This window comes from Amblyomma americanum, chromosome 9, assembly GCF_052857255.1.
Source record: "Amblyomma americanum isolate KBUSLIRL-KWMA chromosome 9, ASM5285725v1, whole genome shotgun sequence".
NCBI classification, from domain to species: Eukaryota; Metazoa; Arthropoda; class Arachnida; order Ixodida; family Ixodidae; genus Amblyomma; species Amblyomma americanum.
This window is the reverse complement of record NC_135505.1, coordinates 86,623,216-86,639,082: the sequence shown is the minus strand read 5'-3', so window position 1 is coordinate 86,639,082 and position 15,867 is coordinate 86,623,216.

Genomic DNA, 15,867 nt, shown 5'->3' with positions numbered 1-15,867 from the left:
CAGCTCCCACATGCGATCGGATGCGCAACCACTTGGCTACCGCGGCGGTTTTTGGCTGAGAACTATGCGCAATGGTCTATTTATCGTTAATGCAATATCCAGGCTTATTAGAACTAAAACATTATTTGTCATTTCGTCGCGCACGGGTCACAAAAAAAACGGGCACTTGTGGATGCAACGTAAGAACGCGTTTGCAAAAACGAACGAGCTCTCATAATTTACCCTCTTCTTACAAAATTCAGAACTATTCGTTTTACCAGTTTTTGTGCGTGCATGAAGTGAAGGTGCGTGTTTATACTTAGAGGTAGAGTTCAAGGTCACGAAGACCACTCATAAACATGGAGGTCAAAAAGATAATTTTGCTCTCGAAGAGGAAATATTCGGCTTTGACACTGACATCGAGTACGACGACCTAGAATATAACCCAAAGAGAAACAACTCTTATCCGCAAAATTGCCTTCTCTAAATTGTTGCGAATATTCGCAATAGGAACGCTCCAGGGGAGGAAGAGAACTGGACGCCAACCTGTTTTTTCCAATGCTGCCGCACACTTCTGCAAATCCCTGGTATGCGAAGAAAGGAAGGTAAAGCCCATCCGTATTTGGAGCCACAGTTGCTTTTTATGGCCGATACTGCATAAAAAAGTGATCTGCAACCTCTGCCCGGAGCTGTTTTAAGAAAAAGAATACATTTTACCAGCCGAAAAAAGACGAGCGACAAGAGGAGAAGTACACAGGACAAGGCTGGAGTTCTCCTCTTGTCCCTCGTCATTTTTCGGCTGGTAAAATTTATTCTTCGACATGTCATACCTACTGGCCCACCATTCAGCCTTGCTTCTGTTTTAAGTAGGCCCACAAAATTCTGACTTTGCAGCAGAGGAAAAATTCGTTACTTACTAAAGAATATATTCTGATTTTTGTTCTTTTGCCTGTTTCACGTTAATTTGTTTCTACTCCAACTTTAATAGTGTTTTATCTCCTTTGATTGGAAAAAAACGTTTTGTCTCAAAAGGTCAAATCCTATGTAATAAATGTTTGTGTGTATGGTTTGGCCTTATTTCCAACTTTACTGAGGAATGCCAAGAAACCGCAGACGGGGAAAGAAAATCTCCACCCCCCCCCCTCCCCCTAGGAAAGGAATATTTACATACAACGCAATGCAATCTTTGTACACCAAAAAAATAAGAAAAAATTGATGGACACCGATGACATGCCCAATGTGCACTACTTTTATACATATTCATGAGACGGGTTGTCTGTCTGTTGTTGCCAGGAAGAAAGAAAAGGAAAGTGCACAGGCCTGCCCACTGGCTCAAGCTGAGCCACAAGCTGGGCGATCCCGCCACCGTCTGTTCCTGTGCACCTTACTCGCCGCCGCTCTGTTGCCTTGAGCGGTGGTCATTATCCCCTCTCGCTCCTCTTTTTCCTTTCTTTCTTTCTTTCTTTCTTTTTTTTTTCCTCTCGTCCCGGGTCGGCTCCCTGCGGCTTCGTGGTGGGCGGCAAGGGACAGCGCGTTTTTCATTTTTATTCCTTCCCTTTTTCCCTTTCTCTCTCTCTTTTCTAGTATTCTTTGCCTCCGTTTGTTTTTTTTCTTGATGTGCCGAACATGTGTGCCAGTGCCAACTCCTTAAGAAGAGGAAGAAGGTCCCTGTAACCGCAATCTCTAGAAAGGACTGGCTCTATCCGAAACGTCGACTCAAAATAAATCTATGGCAAAATGAAGCGTTTTCTACTTTGCATATATATATATATATATATATATATATATATATATATATATATATATATATATATATATATGAAGGGAGCCAACAGTGACCGAATCCAAGGTGCATAGGGGAATGTGATTTTTTTTAATGTGTAGTGCTGATCAGTGGGATAATACTACTTCGAATAACCTATCGCCTAAAGAAAACTACTTATAAAGCAGCAGAAAAAAACAACCATGCCGCCGGTGGGATCCGAACCCACGACCTCCGAATATCGCGTCCGGTGCTCAACCATAAAAGTGCAAGTCTTTTGATGCCGTCCGCTGACAATGCTCACCACGCACTCCATTCCCCTTCTGGATTAGTCGGCGTGCATATCGGAATGCTTATTTCTCTCTTGCCAACAGTGTAGTTTTCGAGCGCACGTGCTGCCATTGAATGCAGTTCCCTAAAGCAGATCGAAATTTTCTGTACGAAAACAAAATAATGTAAAGCGGCAAGTTTTTCAGAAAAAGCAGCGCAAAAAAAGACGTGGACTATGACGAGATCACCAGGAAATGTAGGAGAGGTTTCAGTATTAACTTTTGTGTTCTATCATGGCTCTCACATTTTTCCCACATACTGTTATATTTTTCCAAAAACTTCTAATGGGCCCATTGTGAGACGTATCTCTGTTGGCCGTCATCACTATTGCTAAGGAACGTCCCAACTTGAAAACGTTAACAAGCTAGGAATCGACAAAAGCCTTGCTTTGTCTCAATGTCCAGTTTTTAGATTTCAGGTGTCTTCATTTTTAGTGGCAGGGCATAGTTTCGAATTGGGGACGCAATTTAATGTTAGTTCTGATTGACCCTACTCGGCTCAGAGAGAAGCCTGTGTCAAACAATTGCTTAGTCCTGCTAGTTTATGCTTCTAAAAATTAGTTGTTTACACAAGCACCGCTCGGAGTCCTGACCCAGCAGATATGTATGGCAAAAAGAACCATATCACATTACAAATTCCTGCCTTTTCTTTCACTGTGGTCATAGGATCATCTTTATAATATTCCTGATCGTACCGTTGTAATCTTCTTTGAATGCAACTGACGTCCCACTAATAAAAAAAAGATCAGGCAGTTCGGCTAGCCAGGAAGTTCCTCTGGGCAAATAGCCCGAGTAAGCTGCGCATGAAGAAGATAGTGCTATGTTAAATATGTTTATAGTTTATGGGGGTTTAACATTCCAAAGCGACTCAGGCTATGAGCGACACTATAGTGAAGGGGTCCGGAAATTTCGACCACTTGGGGATCTTTAACGTGCCCTAACACGAGCACTGGCACGGGCCTCTGGAAATAGGGGTAGTGTCTCATGCAGCCAGTGTACTATCGGTAATGCAAGACGCCCAGTTAGGGAAAAGATATAATCGAAGCACTCTAAAGAATGTACATATACAAAAAAGCGTCCTGCATATGCCTGCATATACTAGAAAAAATCACAATGGCAGATATGAATGCTTGACTGCGCTAAAAAAATTTCTGAAACCTAGCCTGCCAGCAGCCCCTCAGATATCGTCCAGAGTAGAAATAAAAATTTGGATAAGAAATCTGGCGTTCAATAAGCTTTCTTGACAAAAACTCTGTCCTCATGGAAAAAAGTCATAGCAAGTACTTATGGTAATGTGCCAGGACAGCGACATGAATCCCTGAGCTCACTGTTTTCCTGCGGGTTAAGGACACCCGACCTAAATATGATATGCGTATTTATGGTTTAGCAGCATAAAAGCGTAAACACCACGCGTAGCAGCTTCAGACACCAACGCAAAAATAAAATACACAATAATATGTTAGCATTGATATGCGACAAGTATTAAAGAGTAAAATTTTTCTCACGACGCCCAACAAAACAAGTTATCAAAAAAATTCTCCTTGAGACCTTTTCCTGTTCAAAAGGTATTTTAAGCACGCAGTTAACTGAATTTATAAATTCAATACAACTTTTTATTTATGATGAATTCGTGCCGATAATAATACACAAATTATTCTGCAAATATGAACAATAGAAAACATCGCATAAAGGAGTGCCAGAGAAGGCAGTCACAAAAGGTTGAAATGGTGCACTCATATTGAGAAACGAGACCTGTACCAGAATTAAGCCTTGCCAGAATCCACTAGATCTCAATCTTGAAAATTGTGAAAAAACTTGTGCCTTTTCTTCCTTTGTTGGAACAATGCTAACCCCATCAGAACTAAGTAGGGTTCCCAGAACACATAATGACGATTGATATTATTGGCGTTGAATACAATTCAAACAGGCGTTCCAAATAAACCAGGTAATAGGTGGAGGAAGCCACAAATGGTAGAAGATGAACCCGCTTAACGATTTCTATGACTTATGCAAACGCAGTTGTTTCTTCGTGAAGCGCAACGTAAAACTTTCAAGTAAAACTATAACATTATCGCTTTCAGGTATTTAAATTGGCTACCAAATGTACCATAGTTTTTCATAAAGAAAGCAGTAAAATTCCTGTCAGGTAGGGTATCAGGCAGGTAGGCAAGATTTTTGCCTGTTTACCTCCTGTTTACTTAAGATATTAAGAGACCTGGATTGCAAACAATCGCGGCAAGGGTTGTTGGGAAATACCTTTGTTATCGAAGGTTCACTGCTAACATGACCTTGCAAATCGCACACCGGATGCACAAAGCATGACCAATAACTTGTACAGGCCAAGCACACCGGAGAGTCAGAGATCAATATGCAGAATTTTGAAGGGACTTTCAACAGTCTCTGGAGGGAACAGTAGTTTGTGTGGGTGGCGATGCAAAAATCACAATCCCCTATGCACCTTGGATTCGGTCACTGTTGGCTCCCTTCATATATATATATATATATATATATATATATATATATATATATATATATATATATAGAGAGAGAGAGAGAGAGAGATTTAAGAGAAGTGGGCACTTCTACAAAGACACTTTTATTTATCAACGTTTCGACCGCAGTGCGGTCTGAAGAAGACCGCACCGCGAAGTCCTGAAGAAGACCGCACCGCGGTCGAAACGTTGATAAATAAAAGTGTCTTTGTAGAAGTGCTCACTTCTCTTAAATCTTTATCCTGCGGAGCCAACGCAACCTACGTTCGTAACATATATATATATATATATATATATATATATATATATATATATATATATATATATATATATATATATGCAATGTGGGAAACGCTTCATTTTGCCATAGATTTATTTTGAGTCGACGTTTCGGACAGAGCCTGTCCTTTCTCAAAACTGCGGTTACAGGGGTCTTCTTCCTCTTCTTAAGGAGTTGGCACTGGCACTGGCACATGAACAAAAGAAACAAACGGAGGCAAAGAATACTTGAAAAGAAAGAGAGAGAAAGAGAAAAAGGGAACAAATAAAAATGAAAAACGCGCTGTCCCCGCCGCCCACCACGAAGCCGCAGGGAGCCGACCCGGGACGAGAGGAAAAAAAAGAAAGAAATAAAGAAAGAAAGGAAAACGAGGAGCCGGAGGGGATATTGGCCACCGCTCAAGGCAACAGAGCGGCGGCGAGTAAGGTGCACAGGAACAGACGGTGGCGGGATCGCCCAGCTTGTGGCTCAGCTTGAGCCAGTGGGCAGGCCTGTGCACTTTCCTTTTCTTTCTTCCTGGCAACAACAGACAGACAGACAACCCGTCTCATGAATATGTATAAAAGTAGTGCACATTGGGCACTGTCATCGGTGTCCATCAATTTTTTCTTATTTTTTTTGGTGTAGAAAGATTGCATTGCGTTGTCTGTAAATATTCCTTTCCTGGGGGGGGGGGGGGGGGGGGGGCGGGGGGGGAGATTTCTTTACCCGTCTGCGGTTTCTTGTCATTCCTCAGTAAAGTTGGAAATAAGGCCAAACCATACACACAAACATTTTTTACATAGGATTTGACCTTTTCAGAAAAAACGTTTTTTTTCCAATCAAAGGAGATAAAACACTATTAAAGTTGGAGTACAAACAAATTAACGTGAAAGAGGCAAAATAACAAAAATCAGTTTATATTCATTAGTAAGTAACGAATTTTTTCTCTGGTGCAAAGTCAGAATTTTGTGGGCCTACTTAAAACAGAAGCAAGGGTCAATGGTGGGCGAGTAGGTATCACTTGTCGAAGAATAAATTTTACCAGCCGAAAAATGACGAGGGACAAGAGGAGAACTCCAGCCTTGTCCTGTGTAGTTCTCCTCTTGTCGCTCGTCTTTTTTCGGCTGGTAAAATGTATTCTTTTTCTTAAAACAGCTCCGTGCAGAGGTTGCAGATCACTTTTTCATGCAGTATCGGCCATAAAAAGCAACTGTGGTTCCAAATACGGATGGGCTTTACCTTCCTTTCTTCGCATACCAGGGATTTGCAGAAGTGTGCGGCAGCATTGGAAAAAACAGGTTGGCGTCCAGTTCTCTCCCTCCCCTGGAGCGTTCATATTGCGAATATTCGCAACAATTTAGAGAAGGCAATTTTGCGGATAAGAGTTGTTTCTCTTTGGGTTATATTCTAGGTCGTCGTACTCGATGTCAGTGTCAAAGCCGAATATTTCCTCTTCGAGAGCAAAATTATCTTTTTGACCTCCATGTTTATGAGTGGTCTTCGTGACCTTGAACTCTACCTCTAAGTATAAACACGCACCTTCACTTCATGCACGCACAAAAACTGGTAAAACGAATTGTTCTGAATTTTGCAAGAAGAGGGTAAATAATGAGAGCTCGTTCGTTTTTGCAAACGCGTTCTTACGTTGCATCCACAAGTGCCCGTTTTTTTTGTGACCCGTGCGCGACGAAATGACAATTAATGTTTTAGTTCTAATAAGCCCGGATATTGCACTAACGATAAATAGACCATTGCGCATAGTTCTCAGCCAAAAACCGCCGCGGTAGCCAAGTGGTTGCGCATCCGATCGCATGTGGGAGCTGCGGGATTCGATCCCCAGTGCCACGGGTACCGACCGGTGATACAATGGGTTCACGGTTTCCCTTGGTCTGGTGCTCGGCTTATTTAGGGTGCAATTCTTGGGCAATGAGTGTTTGACCGCACCTTGACAAGTCCAGAACACCTTGTGCTATGGCACTCTTTGTCCATAGATGCCCTTGCCTCATAAAAATCCATAATTGTCTTCAGTTCTTTGCTGAAAAATAAACCCCAGTTTCCGGTAGTGGACAAAAAGTGGGTCATATTGTAATCCATTTGTTGTATCGCCAGCTGGCATCCGTAGCCAGCCAAGCATGCAAGACACCAGTAGCCGAATGAAGAAAATAATTTGATAGACTAGCCTCGGCGATATATGCACGGCTAGGCCCACCCCTGGTGCCCTCCAGTACAAGTTAATATTACTATACCGTTCCCCTTCTAAAAACAATGTGCCAAGGTGGCGGCTCATTTGATTACTTAATATTGTAAAAAATCATATTTCACGGCAGGCGAAAAACGCGGGTTGCCTTGCTCTCGCTTTGATCGTCCCAAAATTGCTGGTGGTTCCGTTCTTGCTGGTGGTGCTTGAGCTGCGCTGCTTTGTGTTGCTCACGGTCCTGTTGTCGTCTAAAGCGGCTAAAGCGGCCCAAGGGAGTTCCGGGAAGCACCGAACTGACAACTTGCGATGGCAGCGGGCAGCTGCTCAGGGTGCTTCCTAGGGTACGGCACTAAACGCTCTCGGTTCCACCTGCGGCCATCTTCCAGTTCGTACGTGTCTTGCTCCCACTGCATAACAACAGTGAAGGGCTGGGAATACATAAGATAACCTTTGGGAATGAGCCCTGGCAACTTGACCCGTACTAATCGGCCTGGATGAACCGCCGCGTGCTTGGCATTTCGTCGCCTATCCGTGTACTGTTTGGTTGCCTGCTGGTGTTCGGCCACTCGGGGACGAATCGCTTGCAACTCAATGTCTTGCCTCTGGAAGTACTGGGCATCCGGAGCTTGGACTAAATCCAGCTTAGTTCTTGGGTGACGACCATGCAGAAGCAGGGCAAATTTTTCGCCTCTCGTAGCGTATGGGGTGCACCGGTACACTCCAAGGTGTCGGTGATGGCATACTTTAAGGGCCGCTCTTCCTTCTAACACACATGGACGTAATCCTTAAGCACACGGTTAAACCTTTCGATCTGTAAATTCGCTTGTGGATGGTATACAGCCGAAAGGTATGTTTTATACCTTTTTTTTGCAGGAATTCTTCAAGCTCGGTTGATGTCAGCTGAGGCCCATAATCGGTCACAACTTCTTCGCTGTTGAACACAAGGTTTCTGTGCTGAATGCACTGCGTAAAAATGATGCAACGTTAGAAGTTGTGAGGCTAGCCGTGAAATATACTTCGGGCCATTTGCTGAAGTAGTCGATTAGTCTGATGGCAAACCGGCTATCTGCGGCTGCATACGCAAACGGGCCAACTATATCAATTCCTAATATCTTTCAAGGACGTGAACGGAGCTCTAACGGTTGTAACGGTAACACTACTAGTCACGACTATTTGTCCACAGACTGACAGACAGAGCAAGAAAGAATCAGGTGTTCCACCTGTCTGTTCATTCCTGGCTACCAGTACTTTTCACGTAACTGTTGTTTCGTTCCTGAAATACCTGGGTACGACTCATGAGGTGCTGCCAGGAGGCGCCCATTTAGCGCTGCAAGCACATCACACTGCTCGCAACGGAGGAGAATCCCTCCAGGGACAGACCGCTCGTCTCGGATGCGATGACAGTGGTTTGCACCTGATGGAAGATTCTTACTCGGAGGCCAACAAGAGGTTGTCCACTCCATGACGCCTTGCAGCATTCGATCCTGCGATGTTTCAGCAACAAACTCTTCATGGGTAATGCACGACAAAACAACGCACACTGCGTCATCAGACCCTTCCGACTCCATGTTCCCCACAAGTGCAGATTGGGGAATTCGTGACAGCGTATCCGCCACAACGTTTTAACTGCCCTTCTGAAATTCTATTGTGTAATTGTAACCGAGTAGCCGAGCATGCCAATTTTCAATTTTGAAGGGTGTGCGGCCCACCCCTTTTGTTGTCGTCAGGAGAGTTACCTGAGCCTGGTGATCTGTGCGCAAAATAAATGAACGGCCTCACTATTATAAACGCAATGTTCACAGCCGCTTACACATGCCAAAGCTTCAAGCTCTCCTGCAAAATACTTGTTTTCCATCTTTGTCAATCCCCTGGAAGCGAAGGCAACAGAACCTACTTCGTGACCACGCCGCCGCTGCAGTACTGCTCCAGGGTCAATTCCGGACGCATCACTTGTAACGATGTTGTCAAGAGTGGGATCAAACAGCTGCAAGCCTCTGTCAGACAAAGAACGACGCGCTTCATCAAAGTAAGTTTCGGACTTCTAATCCCCCTGGAACTCAGAATTTTTCGCAGCAACTGAGTAATGGGTTCGACCATACCTTCATAATAGCGTAATAGCCCGTCATTCCAAGAAAGGAAAGTAACGTTGCCTTGTCCATCGGCGCAGGCGCGTTCTGAATGGCATCAATGTTGGTCTGCCGTGGTCGCATGTCCTTATCACTTACGAGATGACCAAGGATCGAAAGTTCGCTCACGCTGAAAAATTAATTTTGATTTAACTTCAGCCCGTTGGCGCTGATGCGATGCGAAGTTAATAATAATAATAATAATAATTGGTTTTTGGGGGAAGGAAATGGCGCATTATCTGTCTCATATATCGTTGGACACCTGAACCGCGCCGTAAGGGAATGGATGAAGGAGGGAGTTAAAGAAGAAAGGAAGAGGTGCCGTAGTGGAGGGCTCCGGAATAATTTCGACCACCTGGGGATCTTTAACGTGCACTGACATCGCACAGCACACGGGCGCCTTAGCGTTTTTCCTCCATAAAAACGCAGCCGCCGCGGTCGTGCGAAGTTTGCTTCGGTTCGCGTTTTGTTCGGCAAGTCAGCTGCCAAAAACGATGGTGTCATCTATTGAGCAGAGGGTATTTCTGCACGATTGCAAAATCGTAGTCATAATTTTTTGAAAAGCTAACGCTGCGGAAGCAAGGCCGAAACATACACGTTGGAATCGGTACAATCCTTGCTCCGTAATAACCAATGTTAAATCTCGCCTTTCTGTGCTCAACCAAACTTGGTGGTACGCTGCAGCTAAATCCAATCTCTAATAGTATTTTGCGCCATGCAGCTTATTCAGGAGCTTTTTTGTGTCTGGCAGCGGAAATTTGTCGACAATTGCCTTGTTGGGCTCACGTAAATCAATGCGTAAGTGCATTAACCCGTCCTTTTTCCGCAGAATTTTTTCAATGATACCCTCACATTCAAGACGTTATAGTTCTTCGGACACCTCGTCTCTTACTGTTAATGGCAATCGCCGCAACTTCATAAAAACTGGAGTTGCGCCTTCACGAAATCGCACCTTGTGAAGGAAGTCTAAGCCAGACCTAGGTTCCCGTCATCCAAGTGCACAAAGAGAGTGTGCTGTTCGCTGGGAATTCCCTGACGCGCATACGAAGGTTTCATGCAGTTTACGCACTTGCTATCGATTTGCATACGGAGGGCGACAATGGCGTCCAACCCCAGGATATCCCTTCCTACAGGCTCGACAGGGAAGATCACGTTTGCTTGGCGGTCGCGGAATACAACGGAAGCGACGAAACATCCCCGCACAACAGTGCGATTGCGTGAAAAATTGAAGAGTGTGGCAGTAAATGGTTGCAACAAAGTTAGAAGCTTAAGCCTCTCGTATGTAGCTGCCGACAAAATTGAGACCGCCGAGCTGGTGTCCACTAACAGTTAAATAGCGGCAGCGTTCGCTTGCACGTATAGGTCTATTCCTATTGTATGCCTTCGCCCAATGTGAAGAACTGTCATACCTCCAGCTTCATCTTCGGCAGTGACCTCTCGAATGGCCAGGGATTGCCTGGACTCTTCGAGACTTCTGCACATACCTTCGAAATGACCCAACTAACCAAATATGTTGCACGTCCTTTTCCTGGCTCTGCACGTTGAAGAACTTGCTGTGTGCCGCGAGGAGCCGCTGCGGAAAAACTCTAGATTTAGTTCTTAGCTAGCCCAGCGCCGCTCAAGAGACTACAAAACGCTCTGGTCGCTTTGCAGGTGGTGCATGATGCTCTACTACGTGAACATCTGTAGGTCGAGTCATTTGCAGCGAATATTTTTCTGTCGTTTCCATTGTTCTCGTAAGGTCGATCGCACGTTGCAACGTTATAGCGGACCCTTCTAGCAGCGGCCTGTCTTTTCTACAAGCTGGTCCCAAATTAATTATTCCACGTGCCTAGCAAAGTCGCATGTAACAGAAAGCTCTCGAAGAGCTCTGATGAATGAATCCATGGATTCATCTGACAGCTGAGCACGCTGCCGGAACCGTTGCCGCTCAACGACGACGTTAGTCGCGGCCACGCAATATTCTCGGAGCTGTTTCGTGGCGATGTCAAATTCATCCTCTTTGGTCGTTGTGTTATCTGCAGCTTTCTTGTCTTGCCGTTCTCCTGCTGCAGCTGATGACTGTTCTTTCAGCAATGAGTAGAATATGCGCGGACCTTCCACGCACATGCAGAGCAGGAAGAGCGCTTCCCGGAGAGCACCAGGGCAGGCGTTGTTCCCCGAGGCCAGCAGATCATTTTCAAATATCTTTCGCCACTGCTCCCATAGAACGGCTGGCCTTCCCGGCGCTGGCAGGAATTCCGGTAGCTGCAGCAGGCTCATCTTGTAGCTTATTCGCGCCCACTCCTGTTAACACTCGTCGCCATCGGTGGTATCGCCGTCTAGCACACGAAGTCAACCAAGAAAGCATGTCGCCAGTAACCAAACGAAGAGGATCTTTCAATAGATTAGTCGAGGCAATATACTCCTATTTATGGCCACCCGTGGCGCCCTCGAAGACGCGTTAACATAATTATAACACCATTCTTCACAACAAATTCATCGAAAACGACAAATGCGGAGAAGTGAAAACGCACAGACAAGCGCGAACTTTCAAGAAAATATTTATTCCTAACATGGACCAAAATACATTGACACATTATATGGAAAGGAACAAGGAATGGAAATACTGATCGGTCTGGAATATTTCAAGTCATAAAAAAGTGCAGTCCAATCAATATACACCTGTCGAAATCAGCAGCACACTGGTCGCCACCATCGAAGTCGCAGTCGCGACACCGAATCGCAATTTTCACGCTTTTTCTGTGCACATGCTCTCGCAGTGGGTCACTTAACACCGTCCGCTCTGGCCAACGTAGGAGGGGCCGCATCACAACAGTGTCTTGTAAACGATATCCTTCGCATAATCAACATGCCTGTTGGCATACCGCACCTTCAAACCTTCGTTTGGATTCCCCGGTACGTTTATCATCCTACAAAGCCGGCCCAATTAATAGGGCATTAAAAGGAAGACATTTACATTGACCCTCGGAGCAATCTTCCTAACACTAGCTGGTACAATGAGCGGATGTATAGTAAGGCTACCACCATTTTCTTTTTGGTTCTTTCTTCAGCCACATTATCGCAGCAGAGATTTGTAAAAAGACACGAAGGGCAGATCAAGTATCTGCAAGAGAGTTAAAATCTCAGGGGCAGACCATGACAAACAGAAGTTATGAGGTTAACTAAATAACAAAATTACTTGCAGGAGTACAGCAGGAGGCACAACATAAAAGTTAACGGCATTACCTTCACCGAAAAACAAACCTTTCTTGAAGTCAGTAATCTCTCAGAAGATATTGAGCTGCTCTTGCTGACAGAACGGGATGTGGCAGGTTTGGATTGTCTTCCGGCGCACATGAACAAAGTTCAGATCAATATAATAAATTTTTTTCTCAGCGATCTGCAAAATCCGCTTGGCGAGCAGACTACAAATATCGTAAGGAATATGATGAAGACGTTTAATTTTTTTATAACATGTTGGCATTCAACAGAAAGCTGTTACGGCTTCCCAAATATCTTCGCTTTTCATCAGGATGTTGAAGACGGTTTGGAATTCTGCAACTATTACAACAGCGTGTCAACACGCCACAGTTAACGTACTATCGTCGGCTTTAGAGTTTCTCCGTGGCCGTATTTATTTTCTATAAGGTTAAGCCCGACTGTACATCTTTTTTCGCTATATATTTAGACAGGAATCTTACAACTTGTGCACAACCTACATGGTTTGGCCCAAGTCTTGCGCAGTCTATAATAAACGAAGTGTAGGCAACTAAATAGTAATTTTTTGTACTCGACTGATGACCCCAAACACGCGGGTTCGATCCCGGCCACGGCGAATGAATTTCGATTGAGGCAAAACTTTAGAGGCCTGTGTACTGTGCGATGTCAGTGCTAGGTAAAGAACACCAGGTGGTCGAAACTTCCGGATCCCTACACTATGGTGTCCCTCATAGCCTGAGTCACTTTTGAACGTTAAACTCCATCAAGCAAATCAAACCACATATTAAATACTTTCAACAGATATCCCTCCATGATAAATGTTATACAGGAGTGTAAAACGCTATCCCAATTTATAAAGCAATCAAATGCGTGTTTTCATCTGCTGCCTTTCTGATTTAAATTTTTCCTCTTTTTCTTTCTTTTACGGCAACTACCGATTTACGGAAACTAACGACGTACTTTTCCCACGTCGTCGGTTTTTGAAGTTGTGAATGATGTAAGGAATATATGCTGTATGATTATATAATAACGGTTCATGGGAAATTAGCATGTATGGTTGAATTGCTATTGATATCCTCGTATTCTTAATGTGCAGTATTCTTGGTGGTGTCATAGATAATGCTTTGGTTGCCAATTTTCAGTCATGATGTGTAATCGTGTGGTGTAGGCGTTGTCACGAGGCATTGTTGTCATCTTTTGGCACCCCTCATGAACATGCTGTAGCATCTATGTATGTCAGAGCTAATTATTGAATGCAGTCATAGTTTTGCTTTATATCGTTTACAGTTTCGTGCGTTCTATGCATTATTTTTCTCTTTTCGCTCCGCACAGTATCAATTCCAGGAAAACTCTGAGCGCTAATGAATTATATGCCGCCTGTAATTATGGGAACACTGGACTTCTTATGAGGTGCGCCTTGTGATTGACATCAATTGTGCGTGGCTCTACAAAAAGAGAAGAAAACGTTTTTGCTACAAGTTTAAGATGCACTGATTACCAAGTAGTTTGAAAAGCTCTTTTCGAGAGGGTGATTCTGGTTTCTGCCATTAGTTCCGCCAGATGAACGTATTCATGGTTTATGGTTTATGAGTGTTTAATGCCCCAAAGCGACTCAGGCAATAAGAAACACCGTAGTGAAGGGCTCCAGAAATTTCGACCAACTGGGCTTCTTAACGTGCACTGACATCACACAGTACACGGGCCTCTAGAATTTCGCCTCCATCGAAATTCGACCACCGCGGCCGGGAACGAACCCGAGTCTTTCGGGTGAGCAGCCGACCGTCATAACCACTGAGGCACCAGATGAGGACGGAATTTCTTGTTACACACAAACGCTCCCCTTACCTGCTTTGTGGCTTTATATCAAAGCGATATGCATGACGCAAAAGTTTTTCGACCAGCCTTGTTGAAACCAAAAACATAATAACAATATAACGCATAGCACGATTACTTTAAGGTTGCCTTCCCCCACTGAAATGATTGTTAAATAACAGCTCTCAGTTTAAATACAGAAACACGGTCTACACCTTTTCGATTCAAATTTATAATGTATGCCTCATACCGATTCGAATACTCCGCGGCAACAGTAGATAGGTCGTCGGTATTTATATGTACAAGAGGCATAAAAAATGACGTGGTTTTGGTCAAAGTAGACACACTCCGGAAAGGGCACATCATGGAGGTGGAGCATTTTGACTCGCACCCAAGGGGCGATGCGTTTTTTGGTCACAGCCAACAACGCTGTTATTCTATAAATGGTTTCGTCTCTGAAGCTGCCGTGCTTTTAAGCGTAACCATGGCTCAGAATTATAACAGAAATTTTCCTTTCTCTTTTGGAGTTTCCTGCTCATCGCGAATGTGATGCCACGCGCCACCTACACTAAGGTAATAGAAGCATCGTTTCCGTGACCAATTTTTCACGATTCCTTGTTCCATGGCGTCGCATTGTTATATGCTCTTCGCGTAAAATATGAGTCTGCATATCCGACAGCACCTCTTACCGGCCCGTAGACTGCACGAATTGGAGCAAGAGAACGTTGGCGACAAAAATTATCGAGGAGTTAGCACGTTTATGTCTAGGTACGCTTTCCGCTTTTGGTTTCACTTCAGTTTTGATTTGGGTTAGACGTTCGGTCCTCACGGTCAAGTAGCCTTTAGAGATAGATGTGCGAAATTGGTGGCTATATTCTTAGTGCTTGCGTACTAAAAGTGGAGGGAACACTTAGGACCGCCTTAAATATATGACAGGTTATCGTTAATATGTGAATGCACATATGAGCAATCGGTCCTTCTGTATTGTAGGTTCATAGAAAGCTGGGATTCCTCGTACCACTCCTGACATGTTGTGGCGGCGATTAACTGTCGCGCCAGAATCATGCGATGGCAGCGGCCCCACCGGTGTGGCCTGTGAGCCCTGAGTTGCTCTTCCGAGGAACCTCTCATTACCTTATTAGAATGCCACCTGTTAGGTTGGGCAATTTGCTTACAGTGAGGTGGTCAGGTGGTGATGACGCCACAAGCACACGTGACCAAGGTTACAGACCTGCCACCTAGAGGGGCCACCTAGAGTAGATTGCCCAATAACCAGCTGGGTACAGACAAACTCACAGAGAACGGCTAAGTGGCTGAGTGGAAGCTCTGCTGTTAACGCACTAAGACGACGGTCTTTACAGTTTGGAGCCGCTTTGGAAACAGCCGCGCCGTATGTAAAGTGTGCTGAATTTATTTGTACCTTGGCAAATTTTTCTGAGGAAACGAACACGAAAATCTCCACATGAGCCTGCCCGTGAGCTCTTACATTGAATATTTCATGAAAATACCTTCCAATATTTCGCAGTTTCCTCACAATTCAACTTGTAATCCAGAAGTCCTGGACCTCGAACGATCAATTTTGTTAAGAACATCATAATGAGGCGAGGTAGAGGGGCCCCACTAAAGGATAAATTTACAGCATCTTTCATGAATCCATTGAATCATTCCAACACAGCCCTTTCATTTGTGAATCACGCAGCATAACTT